This window comes from Protopterus annectens, chromosome 10.part0 (assembly GCF_019279795.1).
Source record: "Protopterus annectens isolate FY-2018-M chromosome 10.part0, PAN1.0, whole genome shotgun sequence".
NCBI lineage: Eukaryota > Metazoa > Chordata > Ceratodontiformes > Protopteridae > Protopterus > Protopterus annectens.
The window spans coordinates 1,519,627,076-1,519,654,209 of record NC_056744.1 but is presented as its reverse complement, the minus strand read 5'-3'; positions in this window follow the sequence as shown (position 1 = coordinate 1,519,654,209).

Genomic DNA, 27,134 nt, shown 5'->3' with positions numbered 1-27,134 from the left:
CCAGTTGTCTAAACATGTATTAAAAAAGAGAGGTTGCTCTAATATTTAATGAATTCCACAACCTGCCTCCCCTGCACACAAACTGATATTCTTAACATGAAAGAAGCAACAGGTAATTTGACCAATAAATTGTTGTTCCTACTCTTGACACACTGGTCAATAAATGCAATATCAAGCACTGATAACATATTTCATTAATGAGGCACTTGAAAATAAGAATAACATCACCTTTCATCAGTCTGTATGCATCTGAATGTAAATGCAATGTCTTAATCTATCCTTATAAAGCAAACCACGAAGGCCAACAAACTTTCTTGTAAATATTTCTTAGATTCTTTCAAGCCCATAAAGAGAGGATTTTGTATAAAAACATGCTGCCTCAACATAATCTATATGTGGCCGAATAAAAGTAGCATTACCTTGGTAGCCCTACGATTAATAGTTATCAGATTGTCCTTCATTGTCACATAACATTTACACAAGACAACAAACATAATTGTTGAATTTAAACTGGTTATCTATAGCTACCAGTAGATTCTTAGCACTTATAGTCACTGGAATCAATTTATTGTCTACCACATAAAGATATCCATGTTGTAATGCCCTGAAACAAATGCCAATATACTTTCCAGGATTAAATAATCCAGTTAATCATGGATTGGCAATATAGGTCATCCACAAAACTCTGCAGGATACAATGTTTAGCAATGCCTCACACCACAATCCCAAACTCTGTGTCATCAGCATGTCTGTAGAAAAAAATCAGAAGAGCATTTGTATTCCCAGATTAAGGCTCATCCTACAAATATGTAACTAACAATATCAATATAATTTTAAGGTGTTCTACATAGTTTAAACTTTGGCATCCAGAATCTGTTTAATGAAATGTTTCTGAACACACTTCGGCTTCCCTATATCCTTACTACTGTTGAAAAAAGTATTTCCATATTTCATGACAAGTTGCACTAGGTGTTTAAAGATTGTGAATAAATGGCTTTGTGTCTGGAGGAGACTGTATGCAGAATCAACCTTAATAGTTAGAAATATCCCTGATCACCAAAGCTACATTTTCAATCCACATTATTTTGTCAGAAACAGTGGCACCAAGATCCTTAAAGGTTGAGAAGACTGAGAAAATCCCTTAGATTCAGAAAAATCTTCACTACTCACATAAATTGCCTACAGCAGATTGATGTATGCAACAATATGAAAATGCATTTCAGAGACAGTAGTGCACGCAATGAAAAAAGCCCCATTATTAGCTCATTAGCATATCTCTGAATTTTCATGTTTAACATGAATGCTGTCAGACTTGACACCATTAGTGTTTTCCCTGGTGGTGTATGTGTCACGTTTACAAAGGCATCCCACACAAATTCACACTCACACACATACACATACACTCCCAGACATACAGCCAAGCACACACATACAAACACACTCATCCATACTATTGATTCCCTACCCAATCCTCCAGTGCAACCACTCAGGCAGACACATGCACACGCACACACAGAGACACACACTTACGCACATAAACACATTCATCTAGCTTCATTCGTGCCCCTTCTGATGAGCACACACACACGCACACGCAAGTGCATGTGCATGCACACACATGCACAAGCACACATGCATGTGCATGCACACACACACACACACACACACACACACACACACACACACACACACACACACACACACACACACACACACTCACGCACACATAAAAATACACATGCATACACACATGCACACACTAACACCCCCCACTCCCACATCTTCCTTGACTAATTCAAAGGAGTAAAAGAGTGACTGACATCTTTTGATGGCATAACATTTTCTTCCAGAGTGGAAATTTACACAATTGAGTGATTCTCTGAATTATTCTGTGGAATAAATCAGGAACTACTGGCATTTCTGGGAGACAGCATTAGCCATTCTCCCAAACTGCCTCACTACCATGCATCTCAGCTAGTAGGACCACCTCACGGATGGAAAACCACAGCAGTAGGGTGTACTATGAGTCACAAAGGCTTACTTACTACAAGTGGAAAAACTGTGGTGTTAAGTCTTCCTGCTCATAGTAAGCCTTTCTGCATGACAGAAAATGTCATTATTTATTGCATACATGTAAATAATATTATTTGATTCCATTTGCATCTGTTTACATTACTTGATGTGGAGGTGGGAGGTTAGTGAAATGGTTGAAGTGTTTACCTTGCAAACACATGATGCAGAGTTTGATTCTTACATTGGTTAATTGGCTAGGCTTAAAATGACTTCCAATAGCAGTTAGCCTGGTACTAACCTATTAATATAACCTGATTTTTCTAGGTCATGTTAATGATAATTAAAATTGTGTACAACCTCCTTTCAGTATACAGTACCAAATTATACAATTTTAGATAAAAACAGTTTGTTGAATTTGCATTCCAGCTCTCTGAAATTTTTCTTAGAAATGAAAACTCCTAATGAACCTACAACACTTCACTACCTAAATTAATGTATAGGCTACTATATTTCTATGCTTAAAGCTTCTGTTTCCTTAACTCTTTACTATAAACACAATAATAAAATGATATCATGGTAGGTACTGAACGATGATTTGCATACATCTGCAAGGTGCTCTGTGTAAGAAAAGCTTACTCCTTTAGAAGAGCATCTTTTTACTTAGCAATGTGGTTTCACTGCTACAGTATCAGATATATTAATTGTTAGTGTAAGGTATACCACCTGCAAGAGCTAGATGACAACTTGTCTGTCTAGGAAGTCAGATACTCCATCTACTGAATTTAGCATGGAAATAGAGTATTCTATACTTCACTTTTGGTAGTGAGGTATAAGGTTCCATTATTCATTATGTCACTGCAGGGATTTTCAACTCCAACACAGAAACTAAGGGGAATGCCCTTATCACCAAAGTAATATGCACTATATATATATATATATATATATATATATATATATATATATATATATATATATATGTATGGATGCCTATCATATGATAGAAACCTCATTTGACTGAAACCATAAGACTGAAATTTCAAAAGACTGAAAAGTTACTTGACTGAAACCCATAATACTGAATTTCAACATATTAAATTGTAAACTGGACCATATAAAACCAGACTAGGTGGGGGGCTACACCCTCCACACCCCCCAAACCCCCCTTAACTATATATACTAACTCCAGGATCACACTACAGTGGGAAAAAGGGCATATACCTTTCACTTACCTTACAGTAGTCTACATGCTGCCACTACTATGCCTTTTTCCCCATATAATGTTCACTTACCTTACATTAGTCTACATGCTGCCCTTTTCGCCACTGTAGTGCGATCCTGGAGTTAGTATATACAGTTAGGGTGAAACAACCCACCTAGTCTGGTTTTCCTGTTTCTTGTAAAATGTGTGGTTTTCTGGCAAATTGTTGTGGATTACAGTCACTAAATAATGTCAGGGATGTGAGTTTTAGACTCTGTTCTCCAGAAAATGCTTGCTAATACATCTTTCCTTTTATATATATATATATATATATATATATATATATATATAAGAGATTTTTAACATGTGTTTCTGCTTTTTTTCTTTGTCTCTGATAACTGAGCTAAGAGGTTAGGAGGGCATGAAGGGGTGTACAATGGGTGTACTGCATGGTTCTTCTTACTCATAATTTATGTATTTGTTCGTTCATTTTGCTGCAAGTAAACATCTGAATATATACAGTCATACAAGGGGTATGTGTGCGTTTGTGTTTGTATCCTGCATTCCAGATTAGTTAGGGTGTAAAGGAAGGAAGAGATTGTAGTAAGCAGGGGTTTCAACAAAAGAGCCATGTTCTTTGGGTAATATCCTTTGGTTCCTTGTTTTGTTGACTGTTGACAGTGTGTTTATTTGCCTGTGAATAAAGCACATAATGTGAAGTCTCCGAGTTTATTATTAACATATTAACTATGAATGCATTTTAATTTGATTTGTTTGCAGGCACAAGGATGTGAAATGCATTGTATTGGGCTACGCCAGTTTGCTACTTAGTGCTGATGAGTTAAGGCTCTGAGCTGTTAATGCGTTGCTCTCTGTAGTGCGGCCTTTGATTCCCTCAGCCTTTATTTGTCTTGTTTAATGGACTGTCACGTACGTTTTCAATAAATGTGAGTTTTAAAGGAAGAGGAGTTTACTGTTACTCATGCCATCTGTTTTCAGTGTGAGAGTGTTTTACTTTGTTCACAAATAACTGTCCTTGTTTTTACTGTAAAAATAATTATTAAGTTTTAAATGTAAATCCCTGTGACCATTGTAAAAGCAAAGAAGAATAGTGTGCACACTGATAGATTTCAACAGTATTTTACGGTAACTGGGGGGATACAGCCATCTAATGCAATACTGGTATAGTTGTAAGGGTTATGGTCCATTACGCTGTCTAGAGCCCCATTTGGCCATGATGTAACTCTGCTCTTATTGTTCAGAAAAACTATACAAGAGTATTTAGCCTCAAACATGTGGCCTATCATTTTGTTTTTCTACATTTTAAACCAGGTAAAAAAGCAATCCAGGAGCAACTTATGCAAAGTCAAATGATGAGCAAATGGAAATAGAGAGAACCAAACCCTGTACTCTTCACTACAGGAAGCAGTTCACTAAGAGTTCAGAGACTTGATCCTTTGGACTAACTGTCAGACTGACTATTATGTCTTCAGTTTCCAATAAATCACTGAGGATTATAAATCACTAAGGCCTATAGTCAGTAATGCCACTTATTAGAGTTTCATAGTTTTTGCTGTTCAAATTTTCAGAAAAATGCATGTTGATGCAAAACCAGTTCTGTTTAACTTTTTAAGTGGATTAGAGTAGTTTGCCTCATATCTGTCTCTGATTTTACAGAGCATTACTGATTTTGTCTCATATTTATGCCCTATTCCTAATTAAATTCTATATCCTAGTAAATTTTTCAGGATTACTGTCAGTCAATAATGTCAGTCATTGCAGTTTCATAGTTTTTATTGCTCAGAGAATGCACATCCACGCAACCCATATTTTCCTCTTAACATTTCAAGTGATTTGTAGTTGTCTGGCACTTATGTTAATGGATTCCTTCCTGTAGTCAAAGCTACAGGGTTTGAATCCTTTCACCTACTTTGTGACATTAAGCAAGTCATTTAACCCGACAGTGCTCCTGGAACACACATGATAAGGGACAATTTACCCATTATGTTTACCTAATTAACAAATACTTAAAATAATATTAAAAATTTGTCCATTTTGTCCCCCATTATTTTCAGATTTGTCTAGAATTCTTGAATAAAAAAATCACTAGGGCTTTGGTCTGTTCATTGTAGTATTTGTGGCTGCTTATAGGTTCATAGGTTTATACTAAGCTAACTACCACCATATTCTTTACCAGCTTAGCTATGTAACCCAACCCAGTATTGTCCCTGAGTTTCTTGGATGCCTAATGGTGGGGTAGCTTCACAGGTTCATAGGTTCATAAGTGTGTACTATGTCAACAGCCACTAGGGACCTTATAAGCCTTGCTGTACAACCCAAATGTGACCAAATAATTTGACTTATATAGGTGGTGATATACTGACTGCCTGTGTCCATCAGAGTCATAGGTGCCAGACCAGGGATGAATTTCTGATTAACCATTTATTGATCCAAGTTGCTTTTAAATAGGGATGGGGAGGAACTCTGCTTCAAATGGATGGAGAGCATGTTCCAGAGAATGGGAATTCTCTGAGAAACAGATCTGCCTCTCCAACATGCCCTATTTATGATACAAACAAAATTTGGGTCTTTTAGTCTAGTAGTTCTGATGCTGTTTGTTTTGTGGATGTACAAAAGGTTCACTAAAACAGGGTCCATGCAAAGACCACCTCTCAGACATCTGTATGATACTGAGTAAAGGGACATTGCTTTGAAGCAGTCAATGGGGGACATTGCATTTACTCCCTGTATTCTTTTTATAAGGAACCTTTATGGATATTCCAGTTGCTGCATGTATCTGGTCATGTGCATACCGAAGGGGGCATTATACTCTATGATGGGTCTGATGAGGGCCAAGTACAGTGTTATGATGATCTCTCTGGACCTGGGTGCCATGACCTTGCTTATAAGTTGAGCAACACAGAAATATTGTCTTACTACTTTGGGCACATTTTAGTTGAATGCTACATTACTAGCTACATGAATTCTCAGATCCCTGACTAATGAATCAACTTTTAGGGGTGTTTTATTGATGGTGTATTTAGCCAGAGTGGCCAACTTCCCAAAAGGTACTATAATGCATTTCTTAGTATTGAGTTTAAGCCATGGCTTTGGCACCAGGTCTGCATTAGACCTTCCTAAAGGGTGTTCTTATAACGGGGTATTGTAATCCTCTGCAAAACTGGTTATCCATAGGCCTTTGACATTGTCTTTGATATCTGTGAATAGATGCTAAAAAGGAGTGGGTCTAGCATAGAGCCCTGGAAGACTCCACTGGTGACCAGCCTCTTTGTGGAGGTTGCCTCAACAATTCTAATCTCCTGAGTCCTATCAGTGAGCTAGATAGCAATCCAGAGTGTTATAAAGTTATATATGCCTAGTTCCATAAGTTTGTTGACAATGACCGAGTGGGGTATTGTATCAAATGCTTTAGCCATATCTAGGTAGGCAGTACCACAATTTTCTCCTCATCCATTGCCTTAGTGACCTAGCCAAAGAAGTCCACCAGATTGAGTATAAATAACATTCATTTCAGAAAGCCAAAATTGGATGGATCCAGTGTCTGGAGATCTCCTATGCCCTTGTTGATTCTTTCTATGATAATTCTTTCCATGTCTTTGCAAAAAGACTAGTCAGACGAATGGGTCTGTAGTTTCCAGGACCTGTGAAGGTCCTCCCTTATGAACAGAGGTGACCATTGCAGCCTCCCATTCACATGGGACAGAGCCAGTTTTAAGACTATAGTTAAGTAATGACTCCAGGGGTCCTGGTAAGTAATATTTTAGATGGTTTACTGTCATGTTGTCGAGACTGACTCAGTCGAATCATTGCATCATCGACCTACGACCATGAAAACTGACAGTGTTGAAATCCGGTAATGTTGAAGTACAAACAGAATGTGATTTTGGGACGAGTGCTAACATGGGTCAAGATGAGGGCAGGATTTGTACTTCCACATTATCGGTGTTCAACGTTGGCAGTTTTCGAGGTTCGCAGTTCACGTGAAGTTTATTCAACCATGCCCATCTCGACAACAAGATAGTAAACCTTTCAGACTGTTCAGGAGGCATCCTGCGATGTTATCAGGGCCTATTGAAGTCATGTTCTTGGCTTTAGCAAGTGTAGCCAATACATGTTCCCTAGTTAGAGTTGGAGAGGTTATGTTTGAGGGTATTTTTATGGGGATTGCTGAGGGTAAAGTTGGAAATGAATTTGTTCACTAACAGGTTCGCTATATCACCAGGCTTGGTGAATGGGGCACCATTAACCATCATTTCAGCACATTTCTGAATGTTGTCCTTGAGTTTTCTGACATATCTGAAGAAGGCCTTATAGACATCTTTCACCTGGGAGGCTATCTTCACCTCAAAGTTGTCTTTTCTTGATATATTTAGTCTTCTTAGTTGCCTATTTAATTTGATGAGAGAGCTTTTATCTTTATGGGAATTACCCTTCCTGATTTTTGCCATATTTTTTCCTTTTGTTGTATATACTATTTAATTTGGGATGCCACCAGGGTGTTTTTTTTCTGAGGCAAGTCCAGGGATTACTTCTGGTAGGCAGAGCAGCCTCCATGCAGCCATTGATGGTTGTACAGAGTTTCTGAGAGCAATTCAGCATAGGCTGCTGTGTTCTCAGGGTTTAGAGAGGCTCTGAATTTTGATAAACCATCACTAAATGTTACTGGTTTTAATAGGATTTCAGAGTTGATTTTGATTTCAAAGGAGACAACTTTAGGCTGGATCTTACTAGAGGGATGTGACATTCGGGGTGCAGCATTCTCCCATATTTATGAGTAGGTTGTCCAGTATGTTAGAGCTTCTAGTGGGCATATTCACTATCTGGTCAAGGGTGTTTGTATTTACAAAGTCCAGAAATCTCTCTGCCTGTAGATTTGAGGCCATGTAGATTCCCAGTCTATGGGGGGGGGGGGGGTAATCAAAGTCTCCGATGAATAGAGTGTTAGGTTGGATGGTAAGTGTGTCCAGTAAGTCCAAGTATGCACTGTGAGCTTCTTGGGACATGGAGGGTGACCCATAGCTGGCTACTATATGGTACAGAATTTTGTCTATGGTGGTCTGCCCTTGGAGGAAGTCTAGCATGTCATCCTGTCTGACCACCCTAGAGGTATGCTTGTTATTGATGTATATTGAGACAACTCTGCCTTTAGCTTTTGCCTGTGCAGTTACTAGTCTAAAAGTATGGAAGGAACTGACATCTTGCACTGTTGGGGTACTCTCTGCCACTTTAAACTATGTCTTAGTAACTGCACAGATGTCTATATTCTTGAGAGTGAGGAGTGCTTGGGGGAATGAAGTTTTTTATTTAGGCTCCTGTCATTGAGCAGTAACACTGTGAGGTTCAGTTGAGTTGATTTTGCTATGACTCTATGTTTGTCAGTTTGACATTGCATAAAAAGCACTATGGGGTGAATAAAATTATAGCTAATATTCAAAACCTAGAGGGAAAAGGTGCAGGCTACCCTCATCAAAGCAACATGGTCTATTAAACATGTCCTCTCAAGCTAACAAATATTGGATTGCCTTAGAATGACACCAGAAAGCCAGTTATTGAAATCAGTCACTTTTTGCTCATATTGTGGCATCACTCTCAATGGTGGTAATATACTGCTTAATGTTAGGCTCATCCAGCCTGAGACACACAGTCTGAAAGCTCCAAAATGTCTTCTTTATACAGTCCAGGGAGGAACATCTTCGACCATTTACACCTACAGGGACTTTGATGGAATCATATTTGTACCTGTTGTGTAATGACTTGAGTGCATGCATGGTTTGGTGGATCCTGGATCCAGATAAAGTTATCTATGGCTTGTTCAGCCTGTTTAAAGGGGCATCACTATAACTTACAATTGAGTCCTCTGTGATGAGAGTTCTGGGAAGTGTATTTGCTTGCCTTAGGCACCCAGTGTTTGGGGCTCAACTGAGAGTGACAAGGTTGGGAATTAAGTAAAGCCTACATGGAGCGATTTTCCATGTAGGCATAGTAGCATGGCCCCAACACTGAAACCGGCAGCCGTGCGATCCAGTAAAAAGAGCAGAAAGGCGTGCACAACTGTGCGGACACTGAAATGTCCACAGAATGCAAATCATCTCATAAGGAGGTGGATTTCATGCAAATGATGTCAAATGAGGGTGCTGGAGTGATCCAGCAAGCAGATTGGTAGTCATGCAGACCCTGTGGTGGTGTCCAGAGTATACATGGAAAATTACCGTGTACAAGAAAGCAAAAATTGAACAGGGGCTGTAAAAGCCCATTTAGAAGGTCAGGAATTGCATATTAGGTCAGATATGTGCAAAACTATGCCCTATATGTGCAAAAAATAATGCAAAAAAAATTACAAATATTTTTTTAATAGCCATATCACATTTGCTTGCAGCTGCACAGTGTACAAACATGCCGTTATGCAAAAAAGAAATGGTACTTACGTATTATCACAATCACTTTCCAAACAGTTGGATAATACATGACTGCCAATAGCAATTTACTAACTGTATATTACAAATATTGCCAATTCATCAGTACTTTTAGGCTTTCTCCATACTTGTCTATCAGGTTGACTTCCGTGAAAGCAGGAGCCAAATTGGTCAAAGTATGTGTGTTGGGGGGGGGGTCACAGGGCAGTCTGATCCTATGCTGTATTGCAGGAAATGTCTCCAAAATCCATGCCTGCACTCAAAAAATAACGGTTCAAAATGAATGAATGAACAAGTATTAAAAAAGGTATAAAACCATCTCAGGGTAACGGTGCAACGTAAACACGTATTGTTTGGAACTGTCACAAAAGAAAGTTGTTGTACAAAAGAAGGAAACGACAACCATTGAAAATTAAGGATGTAGATATGGGGAGGGGTGTCCCTTACACAGCGAACAGTTGTCAAAAGGACATCTACAGACCATCATGTAGGTTTTGGTGTGATTTTTTTTATTTTTGGAAAGACAAAATGCTGTAGATTCACAACATTATGCATAGTGATATCTTCTTGGTGCTTGTTTAATGATGTATAATTCATTATGAATTAAAATGCTTACACAAAACATTTCACAGAGTTTATATGTGACCGACAAAAATATTCAACCGTAACCTTAATTCTGTGACGATCTGAAGCTATACTATGCCATAAAGTACTTCTGTCTCAACAGTTTTCAGGCATTTTCAGTTATTTTCTGCCTTTGTTTCCGCTATGGTGGCATTGGAATGTGGTTGCTATAATACGTAAGTACCAACAAAATATTAAAAACTGTAAAATCCAAAAAGAAGACATATGTCAGAATAATGCATTATAGGGCCCTGCAAGCAGTATGTACAATGGTAGATTTTAGTGGTTGCTAAGGAGGCAGTCCCTGGAATAGTGAAGTATCCAGGTTGTTTGCACAGATCAGTATGCAAATGAGCTGAGGTTACATAATAGCAAAAATGGGCTACTGTGTCTGCAGATAAAGTTGGTGTAGCCCCTGAACCATGTAGGTGTCCACAGAACAGGTAGCTGACATCAAAAGGAGGTGTGACACATTATATTTAAGTGGATTGGAGCTCAGCGGTGCCGGTTTGCACAGCTCAGCGGCACCCGTTTGCACAGTGCACAGCTCAGTTAAGCAGGGGTGTGTGTCTAGTGCTGCTTAGCTTTGTTTAGCTGCATGGAATGTGTTTTAGCTGGTTTATGCTATGCTGAGCATGCCTGTGCATAGCGGATGTGTCCAGACTGCTGAGCAGTTTTTACACCAGCATCGTGGGTTTGCACGTCGCATCGCACTGCTTAGCAGGGAAGGCATTTAAAAAAAAAAAAGAAAGGAACTAGCCTGGGAAAGCCAATCATGTCTAAAGTACTGATAAGCCCTGTTCGACTAGCATTGGGCCATTCAAACCCCTTAATGATATACCTGGCAAGTGGAATGCATCAGCCAATCACACAGGCTGCATCTGCAGCACAACAGTATCAAGTCTGCATACACCCTACAATCTGATTTTTCACCCATACTCTGCACCATTGGAGTACAGACTTGGGAAATTCAACTGGCAGAATGCTATGGCCTGTTGCTGCTCTACTACATCTGTATGTACTAGATGCTGAGGTCAGTGCTGATGCTGACAATAGGCCCAAACTGAGAAGGAGAAGAGTGTTCAGGCCCAGGATAACCTTCCAGGGGCTACATGAGCTGGAGATTGTAGAGTGCTATAGGGTGGACAGGGATATACTACAAGAACTCACCAAGCTTTTTCACCCTCAACTCAAACCCAGACCCAGAGCCAACAGAGGGGAGCCCATCCCAGTGGAAACAAATGTATGTGTAGCCCTTAGAATACTAGATACAAGTACTTTTTAAAGACCAACTGGTGACATGATGGGGGCCTCACAGGCATCTGCATCCAGAGTACTCCACCAGTTCCTGGCTGCCATGCAAACACATGCCAGTGAGCACATTTATTTACCTCATACCACTGAGGAGAGGGCCAGCAGTATGCATCTCTTCCACCATGTAGCACACTACCTTGATGTACTAGGTGCAATAGACTGTACTCATGTGCACATCCATGCACCGCCCGGTGAAGAGGGTAGAGTCTATGTCAACTGCAAGGGGCATCACATCATCAACTGTCAGGTCATCTGCAATGCCCGGGGCATTATCATGAATGTGTGTGCTGACAGCCCTGGCAGTTATCATGGCTCCCATACCTGGCATGCATCACAGTTGTACCAGACGTTTGCCAGGGGTGACATCCCATACGGACATCTACTGGGTGATGCTGGCTGCACACTGGAACCATGGATGATGACAACTATCAAAAATGCACACACATCTACTGAAGAATGCCATAATAAGGTGTATGCACAAGCTAGGAACATCATAGAGTGTGTGTTTGGGCTGTGCAAGTCACAGTTCCGTTGCCTCAATATATCTGACGGAGCTCTGAAGTACTCTCCCAGCCACATGTGCACAGTTGTTCACAGTATGTGCCATGCTGCACAATATGATCCTGCAGAAACAGTTGCAGCAGGATCATCACAGGGAAGAGACACACAGCCACCCCCCAGTGCCAAGGTCCCACAGCCACAGCCACAGGGAGACTTGGAGGAGGAACCCCCTGAGCCTGTCCCTGTTGACAGATGTAGGCATGCCCAACATGCCCTGGCCTTGGCAAAGAGGCAACTCATAGTACATGCACTGACAACCTAGGGTCCTAGGGACTGACACCTCACTCTGACTCACATACATAGTAAAAAGGATGCCAGCTACACCTCACAACCCGTACCTTACCATGTGTTGGCTATGTACTGCATGCATCTGACAGAGTCAGCCCTGAAGCACTGTTATCTCAACTGCTGCAGGCACAAGGTAAGTCACTCTTCTTTACAACAAATGTATGGGGTACTAGACCTATGGTAGCATATGTATGGACCTGCTGCCTGTATGCAAGGGAATAGAATGAGCTACTGGTCTACCTGCAGAGAATTAACAGCTATGTGGGACAACAGGAACTCCCTGTCCAATACTGGATGCCCCATAATATGCAATAGGCCACAAGGCAGCAAACCCACTACACTATGCGAGGGAAATGACAAACAGCGGGGTCATAGGACAGACGCATGACTGTCAATGCTAGAGTCCCCTACTCCCAACACACCATGTTCCCATACAACTGCAGAAACAGTATGTTTGCAAGGTTATAGCAGCAGTTCACACAATCCCAGGGCTGTCCCAAACAACCTGGTGACATATCTGAGCATATCTAAACAATCTCATCTTAGTTTGTGATTTATATTTTTTTTTACTGTTAAAAAGAAGTATGACTTCGAGCGACAGTGAGGTAAAGGAATTTCAACTTTTGTCTGGCTTGTAGAACTTGTATGGTCAGAACAACTTACTGTACTATTATTTACTTGCATATTGCTGGTGTGATTTTTTTTGTCATAGAAGTTGATTTATGTTCTCTTTGAATTCTGTGGTTATTGATTTTGATTATTCTTTTCTTTTGCAACATTTTATTTATTGGAAATTAAATATAGATTTGTTAAATAAGTATTCAATTAATGATTTGCTAATGGACAAATATCTTGTACAGTGTAATAAATGTTATGCATATTTAAAAGTAATAGCTGATAACAGTGGTAATCTGTGTTCCTCGTGTTAAAAGTTGGATGATTTGCTTACCACTGTTAGACGTAAATCTAGAGTCAATGATGAGGATTGCACTTGTGCAGATGGCATGGCTTGGATAACTGTTGTTTCATATATTAATGACTGAACTGATGAAGTAAATAATGTTAGGCATAGAACAAATAGAACACATTTAGGAAACAATGCATCTATTTTTTGCAAAGATCATTCAACCCCTTTGAAACAAGATGATACCCTTGACGAATCTGGAATTCTTGATTCAAGTATTCAGCAATTCGAGGATCCAGTTTGTTTAGAAGGAAACAAAAAAGAAAGAAAGGAAGACGTTCACAACAAATAACGAAGAATAAAAAGAAACTGATTAATGACTATAAAGGGAAGAGAATATGTAGTAAAAAGGACACTGCATTGTTATGTAACACACGGGTGAGAGGAAATAATTATATTTTCTATCAGAAAACCTTCAGTCTACAGAAAAAGGCATCATCTTTCCAAAGGAGAAGGTAGAAAAAAGAGGAAGGGGGCAAGTGAAAAGGAAGAAATCAAAATTAAACGTGGAATGATTGAAGAACATCACTGTAAGAAAAAAAGAAGATAAAGACAGATGTTGACTACATGGCTCAAGCTGTGGATTTACAATACCAGCTGGATGAGGATTTAATACACAATGAAACAGTGGGATTAATAAGACTAATAGTGATGAAGAGCTATCTTTTGTAACAATCGATAGAGCAGATATTACTGTATTAGAAGCTGAAGATTCTTCAGAGCTGGCCAGCAAAGATATTCTTGTAATTGGAGATGCAATTATTAGAGGAATTGATACTTATATTTGCAGAGAAGTTAATGAACATCGATTAGTGTTATGCTTGCCGGAAGCAAAAATAGAAGATGTGAGATAAGCCTTGGAATGCCTTAATGTAAGGAAGTATAGATCTGTTTTTATTCATGTTGGTACAAATGATGTCACCCGGAAGGATTCTCTGACTGTTAGTAGGGAACTGACAGCCCTCTTAGATAGTATAGCTTGTACTGGTGTTAGGATGTATATATATAGAAAGGATAGACAGGTCACTGTGAACAAAAAGATTTTTTGGGTAAATACCTACATAGAAAAAATGTCCTGTTTTAAAAAATGGAAATGTGTAGAGCATACAAGCCTTGTTTTGGGCACACGTGTTCAGACAGGATAGTGTGCATTTGTCAAGATCAGGGAAGATAATTTTTGTAGCAGATATTTTGCAATAGTTTACAAGCATTAGGCAGGATTTTCACCAGGACGAACATTTAATAGCTCACAGCTGGCAACATTTGATGCCTCTCTGATGGTTGTTAATGCTAGGAGCATTCATAATAAAGTTTTTTTTTTATGGAAAATTTGCTAGGTTCCCACAAGATTGATGTTATTGTTTGTAAAACATGGTTAAAGAACAACTACTGGAAACCAGTTCTGGCAGGGTATAAATGTTTTTACTGTAACAGACATTCTAACAAAAAATCAGGGGGAGGTGTTATGATAGGGATTAAAGATAGCTATGAGACCTGTAATTATTACATGTTCAGTGACAACACCAATACTATAACCCGTGTAACTGTGACAGTAAAGACAACCCTAGAACATATAACAATTGTTGGAGTGTATAGACCACCAAAGTCAAGTGCAGATGACCTAGAGGAATTCATACATTTCTTGCATGAAACACAGGAGGGAAGAATAATATTAGCTGGGGACTTAAATTTACCAGAAACAGACTGGAATAATATAGATTCAACAGCTTTAGTAAGGAAATTATTCACAGTGTATATTCAGAGCAACAATAGCTTCAGATTGTAAAAAAAAACTACCAGGGGACGAAACATATTAGACATTGTGTGTGTTCCCAAAGAAATTACTGCCATTGATGTGCAGTGATCATGGAGTTATAAAGGTTAATTCGTTGCTAGATAGTTCTGCCAAACTGAAATCTAAACCAATACACAGAAGGTGAATTACAGATTATGTGGAAGCAAAACAGTCACTATGTAACACTAACTGGAGTGAGGTGTTCAGTGGAAAAACTGCAGATGGAATGAGGAAAGTTTTGAAAGAGAAATTGTTTGAGTGCAAAAATCAAAAAATGTTTAACATCCTGATCTAGGCATACAACATCAGGGGGATATATTTCTATAAGAACCAGATATCTGATTAAGGTGAGAGACAAAAATATAAGAAATGGAAGAGAGGTCGAACTGCAACTTTTAAAACTGAAATAAACAAGCTGGACAAACAGATTAAGCATAATATGAGACAAGATCAAGAAAAATTTGAAGAAAATATATATACAGATATTGAGCATAATAGGAAACATTTTTATAGATACATAAGATGTGGAAGAGTAAAGACACACAAACTGATAAACTGTGTGCAGATTCTAAAATGTATTCTCAGACACAACAGATTATAGATATAGTTGCAAATCCACAAAAGGGGTGATAACTTGTCCGAGTGACATCCAGGTAACCCCAGATACTGGAATCAAATTAGATTATATTGAAAAAGAACTGCTAAAGCTAGATACAAACAAAGCACAGGGAGGAGACAGAATTAGTAACAATGACCTGAGAACACTTTAGCAAGAACTTACAGTACCATTATATTTATTATTTACTAGGTCATATAAATATGGGGAGATTCCTCATGATTGGAGACACACGCTTATTAAACCCATCTTTAAGGGAAAGGGGAGTAGGACAAACCCAGAATCATATAGACCCTTAAGTCTACTTTCATGTTGTGGAAAAATAATGGAGAAGGTAATATTGGATAAGGTATTGTCAGAACTGGATAGGTTGGGACTTGAAACCATATATCAGCATGCATATGTTGAAAACATAGGTTCATAGGTTCATAGGTTCATACTAGGCTATCTGCCCTAGGGCATTTATAAGCCTAGCCAGAGTGTGTGTGGCTTTCACCACCCCTTAGGATGAGAATACTATACCCATTAGTTTGCTGTGCCTCTGTCCAGCAGTGATACAGAGATGATTCCCGGGGTAAACCTACGATCTCCCATCCACTCGTCAAGATTTCTCTTGAACAGAGTCAGTGAGGGGCTCTGCCTCACATGGACTGGGATTCTGTTCCACAGTGTAGGGAGTCTCTGGGTGATGAATCTGTCCCTCCAGCACGTCCTATTTATATCCGTGTTGAGGTTTAAGTCTCTTGCTCTCGTGGCTCTGGTGGATTTGGATTTTTTGAGGTGGAGCATGTCCATTAATTCCGGGTTGGACATGGCCTTGTATGTCAGGCACAGATCACCTCTGAGCAGACGGTATGTGACTGAATAGAGCTGGAGTTTCTTCAGTCGGGCATCGTATGACATATGTTTGAGCCCCTTTATCCTTTATCCTTTTGGTGAGGAACTTTTGGGGTCTTTCCAACTGCTGCAGGTGTCGGGTAAGGTACATTCCGAATGGGGCATTGTACTCAATCATTGGTCTGATAAGTGAAGAGTACAGGGGTACAATGACCTCTCCTGATCTGGATGTGAATCCCTTCATGATCAGGTGGGCAATGTAGAAGGTCTTCCTAACCACTTTGGCAATGTGAGTGTCAAAAGAGAGGTTACTGTCAACTTGGGTCCCCAGGTCCCTGATAACTTCTTCTGTGTTTAATGGATTACCACCTATGTGGTAATTAGGGGTTACCTTGTTTTTCCCAAAGGGTATGACTACACATTTTTGGCATTTAGCTTAAGGCCATGGCTCTGGCACCAGTTATCCATTTCTATGAGACCTTTCTGGAGGATGTCTGTGTCTGATGGAGTGTCAATTATGGTGCCCAGTTTGTAGTCATCTGCAAATTTTGTCAGCCACAATCCCCCTATGTTTGCCTGCACTTCAGAAAAATAAATGCCGAACAAGAGGGGGCCCAGGACTGAGCCCTGTGGGACACCGCTCGTGACCGGCTTAGAGTCTGACATGGCACCAGCAACTCTAACCCTGTGTGTTCTGTCCTAGAGCCAGTTTGCAACCCATCTTGTGACATATGGGTTTACACCTAAGCTGGTGAGCTTTTCTATGATGCCCGAGTGGGGTATTGTGTCGAACGCTTTTGCTAGGTCAAGGTAGGCTGTGTGAACTGCCTTACCCTCATCAATGGCCTTAGTGACTGTTTCGAAAAAGTTGACCAAGTTCAAGAGGCAGGATCTGCCCTTGACAAAGCCAAATTGGGTAGGATCCAGTGTCTGTAGGTCCCCAATGTCTTTATTTATGAGTTCCATTATGATCCTCTCCATAGATTTGCAGACAAGGCTCGTCAAGCTTATGGGGCGGTAATTTCCAGGGTCCATAGAAGCACCGCCTTTGTGGAGTGGGACCACAGTTGCCGTATGCCATTCTTTGGGTACGTATCCTGTAGTAAGGCTAAGATTAAACAGCAGCCTTATGTGTGGGTTTAGTTCCTCATTGCGTTCGTGTAGCACACAGCCGGGGACCCATTGATGCTGTGTTTTTTGCTTTAGAGAGAGCAGCTCTCACCTGGGCATCTGAGATGGTTGGGAGGCTAGACTCTGGTGGGATAGATATTTCTCCTTTTGGGGGGGAGGGAGGGGAGAAATTTGCACTGAACCTGTCTGCCAGTATGTTGGCAGTGTCTGTGGGTTCAGTGATTTTTTTATCATTTTGGACTAATTCTGAGCATATCTGGGAGTTTCCACCCAGGTTTCTAACATAGCTAAAGAAGGCTTTATGATTGTCTTTTGTGTCATTAGCGATTTTTCTCTCAAAGTTGGCCTTGGATGATTTTATGAGTGATCGTAGTTTTTTGCTAGTATTGATCAGAGATGCCTTCCCATTTAGGGATTTTGCTCTGTCATGTAGTAGCTTTCTCCTCTTGTTGCAGAGTTTGTTTATGGCTGGAGTCCACCAGACCGGCCTGCCTTTGGTGGAAAGGGTCTTGATTTTATTAGGGATTGCTTGATCCATACATTCCTGGAGGTGCTCATAGAAGGCATTTGTAAGGGTTTCAGCAGCGTGGGTTGTGGTTTCCACTGGCTCGGGGGCCTTGAAGGATACCACTCCAGTCTTAAGAAGTGTGAAGTTTGCTTTTGAGAAGTTCTTCACTGTGGTCTTTTGCTGGGGTGGGGCGGGATGTGCATCTCCAGTGAGATTAATTTATGGTCTGATCTCACCAATGAGGGATATACTTCCAGTGTGGAGCATTTTGTCCCCATGTTTGTGATGATCAGGTCTAGTATATTTTCTCCTCTTGTGGGAATGGTGACTAGTTGTTCCATAGCATTTGAGTTTATGAACTCAAGGAACCTTTGGGCTAGGGTGTTGGGGCTTGAGTAATGTTCCCAGTCTATGTTTGGGTAGTTGAAGTCACCCAATATGATGGTGTTTGGAGAGACATTCATACTCTCCAGTGTCTTCAGGTAGGCTGTGTGGGTTTCCTGAGTTTGAGAAGGTGGTCTGTAGCATGTTACAAACTGTAGGGCAGTTTTACCTATGGTTAATTGCACCTGGATGGTCTCCAATGCTTTGTGTGTTGCCACTAACCTGGAGGTGTGGGTATCCTTTATGAATATGGATACTCCCCCTCCTTTTGTGGTTCGGTCCGGATTTTGGGGCCGGAACGCATGATATGAGGTATAACCTGATAGTGCTGGGGTGCTCTCAGGAGCCTTGAACCAGGTTTCAGTCACAGCACAGACATCGGTGTTCTCCATACTGAGGAGGGCTTCGAGGGTGTGCATCTTGAGGTTTAGACTTCTGGCGTTGAGCAGTATTACCCTTAGTTTTTCTCCATTTTTGTTTTCTAGGCCGGTAGGTTTATCATTTGAGCCTTGCCTAAAAAAGGCACTATGGGGGTGGCAAGAGCCTTTGCCAATATCCGGAAGCCCAGGGGTGACAGGTGCAAGCCGTCCCTTGCAAAGCAGCGTGGCTTGTCAAGCATGTCATCCCAGGCAGACAGACATTGGATCCCCTTAGAATGACACCAGTAATTAAGCCAATTATTAAAGCTGATCATTTTGTCTCTGTATTGTGGCATCATTCTTGGTGAGGGTAGGATACTGCTCAGGGTCAGGGTCATACCGGCCTGGGCTACATAATCTGAGAGCTCCTCTATGTCTCTTTCATGTAGTCCAGGGAGGTGCGTCTCAGGTCGTTCACACCAGCATGGACAATGACTGAGTCATACTTGTACTTGCTGTGGAGTGACCTGAGTGCTTGTGTTATGTGGCGGATTCTAGCGCCTGACAGGCAGCTTACTGTGATCTTTTCCTTGTTCAGTCTGGTGAGTGGGACGTCAGTGTGTCTGACTATGGAGTCACCTATAACAAGTGTGTCTGGCATTGTGTTTGGCCTTAAGGGCTGTGACTGTTTAGCACACTGACTTTGAGAACTATGTGTTGCATGTCTTATGTCTTGAGGTGGCAGTTGCTTGGGTGTCTGCTTTAGAGGCCTCTGTAGTTTTGGTAGATTTTTGATCAGTGCCTCCGAGTATGTCTTTGTGTGTTTATGTGTTTGTTTTGCAGTTGTGATAGTTCTATGTGAAACTGGGTTTGTGGTGTGCATGGTTTCCTTCTCCTCCTGTCTGGTCTTGTCAGTCCTGAGTTGAGAGAGCTCAGCCTCCAGTTTGGCTATATAGTTGCATCTCTCACATGTACTTGTGTTTTGTGGGAGAAGGAGTGGGTTGTCTGTGTACATGAGGCAATTGTAACATTGCCTCAAGATGCCCAGATTCACCAGCTGAACAGGAGAGGACGCTAGCAACTGACCCTTCGACATGCTAGAAAAAGTGAAAAAGTTTGCTGTGTAACTGAGTCAGAAGGGGACCTATAGGGAAATGGGTACTCAAGGGGATTCTAGGCTAATGTAGTACTTTGTTTAGTATACAAGTACTTTACCTATGTAAAAATGCTTTAGGAGCAAGTGCTGAGCTTTTGAGATAGAGAATAGACTGTTTGGATTGCAAGTAGAGAAGTTCTAAGGGAAAAATTGAAGAGCAGACTTTACGGAGCCAGATCTATTACCACCTGTAACATGACATTCTATAACAATATAATAACAGCTATGAATGAAAAATTGTGCTGTGATATAATTTATATAGATTTATCTTCAGCATTTGACAGGGTCATACAGAAAACACTTTTCAATAAATTAGTACAACTAGGTATTGATGTACGCTTGATAAGACGGATAGCTGCATGACTTACAAATAGGACATGGCAAGTATCATGCAGCAACTGGACAGGTGAAATCCTTGATTACAGTGAGGGAGTCCTGCAGGGCTCTGTCCTAGGCTTTTACTTGTTTAGATTGTATCTTTCAGACCTAACTTTTTCATCTGATGTATTCTATAGTCTATATGCAGACAACTTGAAATTGGGTAAACTGATTACATTGTATAACAGATAAGGCATGTCTGCAAAATAACTTGACTAAATTGACCATTTGGGCACAGGAGAATAATATGCTGATACATACGTCAAAAATTAAGCATATGAGATTTGGGAGACATAAATTGAAAGGCAAATGTTTAATACAGCACACAGTGGTTGAAACTGTAGACTCATTTAAGGACTTCGGTATATGGGTAAATTCAGCTATGAGTTTTTCTAATCATATCAATCAATTGGTTAATGATAGTTATAGAACTATAGGCTGTATAAAAAGATTTATAAAGTCTAGGAAATCAAAAATAATTAAGTCATTGTTTGCTAGTTACATTAGACCCAAACTTGAGTATGGAATAACAATATGGAAACCCTATAAGAAAACAAGCACGAGTAAACTGGAAAGAGTACAACAGAAATATACCAAGGGCGTCCATGGATGTGAAAATTTAAGTTATTATGAAAGATTAAAATATCTGAACTTGTACAGTGTTTCTTACAGATACCTAAGAAGAGATTTTATTCAGGTATATAGGACATTTAGAGACAACTACCTCTGGGAATGTTTGGGGTTATCAAAAAGTACTAGAGTATCATCAGACAATCTATGCAGAAGATTCTGTAGGAATGAGAAATGTACTAATTCGTTCTCTGACAGAGTAGCTGATGCATGGAACAGACTACCAAATTACATTAAAGCAAGTATTAGTTTAGATATTTTTAAGAACAGCCTGAATACTTATTATGGGAACAAGTGTTTTGGTATATCGGCAAGGCAGAAGGGCATTAATGCTTGTGCTTAAAATATTTGTATGTATGTCACTATTTGTCACTGCAAGAAAGGCGGGCAAAGTCAGAGACAATGGTGGAATAGGGAGCCATAGCTATGGACATTACATATGCTCTGAGGAATCTAGAAGGTGGCTAGTATAACAGTAGCTTGGAACAAGTCAGGATAGGAGCAGGATGTAAAGGCCTTCATGTAACTGTGTCAGTACCTACAACAAGTCAGTGGGCACCATGTAGTACTATATTACCAAATAAACCATCTGAGGAGCAGAGCAGACATATGGGGTGAAATGCTGGACATCCTGCTAAACATGTGCAGTCAGAGGTGTTAAGTCTGCAACTCTGTGTGTGTGCTGTTACTTCATGTACCTCAGTCACAGCATACCTATAACTACCTAGAACAGGAAATATGGGCACAGCCAAGAACAAGAGCAGAACAAAGGCCCACATATAAGGAGAAGGATTAACCACTGGCCAGACAAATGTAGAAAATGCAGAGAATAACAGGTTGTGCAGTAGCATGGGTTCCCTGCTGTGTATGCAGTCAGCAACTCAAATGTCACTCATCAGTACCTAATAGCAATCTATAATGATCTGCCACTGATGTACCAGAAAATCACAATGCTATCTAATATGTACCAGACATATGATGCAAAACCCTGTACAGCCTATTACAATCTGTTCACAGCCTAGGTATGATTCAGATATTACATGCAGCTCACAGCCGGGGAATCCCTTGGACATAATATCAGAGAGGTGCTGGACTGTTGAACCAGGTGCAGCAGCCAGTTGGCTGTAGCATACAAAATCCCAGATTGGAGTACAGGTAGGTCTGGCCTGGAGTCACCTTGGAATTACTGACAGTCACACTTTGCCTGCTTCCACACTTAGCTAATAGCTATTGTCATCCCATGTCTGATGCCTCAGCCTAAATAACTGAGATGTGGATATATTCTGTGCATACAGCTATGTATATGTATCTGTCTGTCCCTATCCCCCTCAGACATGATTACCCTAATCTATCAGTATGTGGCACATAGATATATTACATATGTATCTATATATTTATATATAGATAGATATATAGAAGTAACACATTATATATATGTGTGTGTGTGTATATATATATATATATATATATATATATATATATATATATATATATATATATATATATATTTACATATCCACATAAGGGTGTAGAGTGATGTAGTGCTGCAGCCACTTGTATATCAAATGTAACAGGTGGCACACACAACTAGTAGTGTGAGCTGTAGTGTGTAATAGTAGGTAGGTAGGGGGTTCTAATCTGACATGAGCCACATGTGTGTGTGTGTGTGTGTGTGTGTGTGTGTGTGTGTGTGTGTGTGTGTGTGTGTGTGTGTGTGTGTGTGTGTGTGTGTGTGTGTGTGTGTGTGTGTGTGATTGTATGTAGATATTACCCATTCGGCAGTACAGACATGGCTATCAGGTCTATGTCTGTGTAATGGTCAATCATTTTATAGCCCTGTGATTCACATCTTCCATAACAGTGGCCTTCCTGGCAACAGCTGCTGATGTCATCCACCTTAACAGCACTGACAAACATTCCCAAAACACATAAACTCCATGGTGCATGCGATAAATACTCAGTGCTACCATATATACTAATAGATAGGTAGGGGTTTTAATCTCAGAAAGGGCAACTCTGTGTGTGTAAATATATCCCCTTGCAGTAGTGCATCTGTCTCGCCTCTCTGTGTGCAATGGAGTGTGTCTGTCTTGCCTATCTGTGTGCAATGGAGTGTGTCTGTCTCACTTATCTGTGTGCATTGGAGTTTGCCTGTCTCGCCTATCTGTGTGCAATGGAGTGTGCCTGTCTCGCCTATCTGTGTGCAATGGCGTGTGTCTGTCTCACCTATCTGTGTGCAATGGTCATACATTTTGAGGCCCTGTCAACCCCCAATTACTGGACCTGCTGATCTCATCCACCTGAGCAGTATTGGCAAACATTCCCAAAACACATAAGCTCCATGGCAGAGGCGATAAGTACTCAGTGGTAGAGTATATACTACTAGATAGGTAGGGGTTCTAATCTCAGAAAGCGCAACTCTGTAAGCGTGTGTGTGTGTGTGTGTGTGTGTGTGTGTGTGTGTGTGTGTGTGTGTGTGTGTGTGTTTGTGTGTGTATAAATATATCCCATTGCAGCAGTGTGTCTGTCTCGCCTATCTATGTGTAATGGTTATACATTTTGAGGCCCTGTCAACCCCCCTCCCCATTACAGGATCTGCTGATGTCATCCACCTTAACAGCACTGGCAAACATTCCAAAATCACATAAGCTCCATGGCACAGGCGATAAGTACTCAGTGCTGGAATATATACTATTAGATAGGTAAGAATTCTAATCTCAAAAAGGCCAAGACTGTGAATGTGTTTGTAACTATACCCCTTGCAGCAGTGTGCCTGCCTTGCCTATGTGTGAGCAATGTTTATACATTTTAAGGCCCTGTGAGTACCTGCTGCACCTAAATAGCTGACAACTACCTAGGCATAAATGCTATCTGACACTGCCTACATGTGTAGGTACACAACACCTAAGTGACACATATCAAGGGTGGCATGCCTTGTCCAAGGGTATGCATGCAGGATTACGTTGTCTGCCCCATTGCCCCTGTCACACTGCTCTACACAGATGCATCTAGGTAACCATGCACATATAAAGCCTTACCTTGCTGATGTCATATTTCTGCTTTGCTACCATGCCATACTAAGCTGCTGTATTCCCACCAATTCTCCACAGTGTAGCCACTCACACTCCTGCAACAGAAACATACAAAGTTCTGAGAGACACCTGCCAGTCTGTGACACCTCCACCAATCTAACATAATGCAACAAAAGAACAAACACATTAGTGTGGTCTCATGACAGATGTCAGCAGGCAGCATCTGTCATGGCATAACAGAACTGCAGTAAAGAATGTCATGTAATGTACTATAGTCACCCTGTGCATCAGACATGTATGTGCATGTCCCTGCATCGATGTTATAGATGGCAGGGATGTAGCACAGGTATCATCATATGCACAGGTGTGGTATTGGGGTGCTGGAGGCCTAGGATGTGCCAAACAGTTGACATCGTGTGTGGGAGTCAGGAATGGCTGCTGGTCAGCTGGGTGATGGAGAGGTGCTGTGTGTGTCTGTTGCTGACCTGCATGTGACATTGATGTATGAGTGTGTATGTGTACACAGTCAAGCCATGGTGCTAGCCCTACACATGGGTATGTTGGACAGCAGTTGACCATGCATGGCAGACTGGACAGTTCACCATCTCTGGCCACAACCATGGGAAATGGCTGCACCAGGAGTGGCACTGGCACCACCATGCCGAGGGTCAGATGTGGTACTAGTCGCTGATGGTGACTGGTGTCTGCTGGGCCCGTGTCCCTCACAGGACTGCCCAGGACCATGTACCCATGGCCTGCCACATCGTGGTGTGGACAGCACCCTCTCTTCTGTAGTGCTGGAGGTATTGCCACTATGGGAGCATGATTGTGCATGGCCACGTGGACTCTCAGCAGATGTTGTTGCTGACCTACGGCCACGTGTCTGATGCCCTACTCCCAGCACATGTTCTAGCACAGACAATGTGTGGTCAAGGACTGATTTAGTCTCACCCCACTGTCTGTCCCCTACATCAGTGAAACAATGCATGACATAACCAATGTTGTGGATGGAGTCATTGATGCCAGACAGTGATGCATCCATGATCATGAGCATCCATCTGGTGTTGTGTTTGGAATGTACCTGTGCCTCCATGACAGACCGAAACATGCTTCCAATGACCTGTGATGTGACATCTGTGACAGTGGTGGATGGGCAGCAGTCCTCCTTCAAGTACCCCTGTCAATCTGCTTGTGTGGGACCTCACCAGCTCTCTGGCTATGGCTAGTGTCTACAGTCACTGATGCCATAGTTGCCACACTCTCCTGTTTGATGTTGCCAAATTCTGACTGTCAAATATCTGTAGCCAAAGGGGACTGGGTATGTGTGGGCATACTGACTGTGTGTGGGAACATTGTGGAGGAAGTGGGATGTCAACCCATGGGACAGATTCAACCCCAGGCAACCCCGCCAGTGCCTCACTATGGCCACCATCATCATCAGAATCCTATGAGACACTAACATCAGGTTGTGAGTGGGACACACTCCAACCCCATGGTTATCTGTAAGGAGGAAAACAACATACCTACATTAATACCTGCACTATTATGTCTGCTGATACACACACACACACACACACACACACACACACACACACACACACACACACACACACACACACACACACACATATATATACAGGTGAGGTGCCACAACTGCATTATACATACCACATCTTATTTCTGATCCCATGCACAACACACAAGCAGACTACAACATACATAGACAAGACAGGCCATCAATAACATGCACTGCAGCTATGCGCTGTTAATGTTGCCAGTACTATATACCTGTGTGATAAGTGATATGTCAGTGTATGTGATGGACCTACACCTAAAACACAGTGCACCCATCTCCACCATACAATTGCCCCCTGTATAGCAGACTGCATAGACCTTCACATAAATAAGTGGAAATATGTTACATCTCCTGCAAATACACTGCTGTGATTACTGATTCAATGCACTGCAGTGAACCCCTCCAGAACTGAACATACAAGTATTGCACTCTGGCTAAGCATAGCAGTTGTGTCCACAACAAACTGGCAGCCCTTAACATTCTTAGGGTATATGTGAGCCATACCAAAACAGTTTCACATTCACCGGCTACAGGATGTTGGACTCTGGTCACACCAGATGTACCTCTGGAAATGTGAGGGAGAGGTATTGTCAGCAAACATAAATCTGGCACTGTTACAGGATAATATGTGCATGTATCAACATGTGCAAAAGGAACTGTGACACTGCCCACTGACATTCTGAGTATGTGTGCACAAGTGTGCATTACAAGCAAACCCTCCCCCCAAATGCAGATTACCCTGACATCTGTGTACTGGTATGCAGAGGCTGCCACAATGACTGCTACAGTATTACAGTGATGAACACAGGAGTCTTACCTGGACAATCCTCTGCTGTGGAAGATGTGCCACCCACCTCCAAGATGTATGGGATGATGGATGCTTGGGAGCTGGTGGTTGATCCCAGGTTTGCGAGGAACTCCTGTGTGGCCAAGAGTGGTTGTTCTGCTGCAAGTCCTCCACTGGTAGCAACACTGTTCCTGGCCACAGCAGTGGCCCTTTGCCATGTAGCATTTATCATATCAGTCACCTGGTGTCAGACCTGTTTGTAGCTTCTTTCCTGTAGCCCTTCTTGGTTTACTGCTGTGATGAGGTCAGTCCACAGTGCAGCATGTTTTTCCCAGCAACTCCTGGAAAGCAGGATGTTGTGATGCAGTCTGTGGCCATCCAGGATCACTTCATTTTTGGCAGCAGATAAAGGTGGGTGCCTCTGTCTGTACATTGTTTCTGAAAGACAAGAAGAGGGAAACTTATCACAGGACCACATACATTACTCTCCACTATGTACACCCTGCACATCCAAATTGGCCAGCACTATCCTCCACTAACTATCGCATG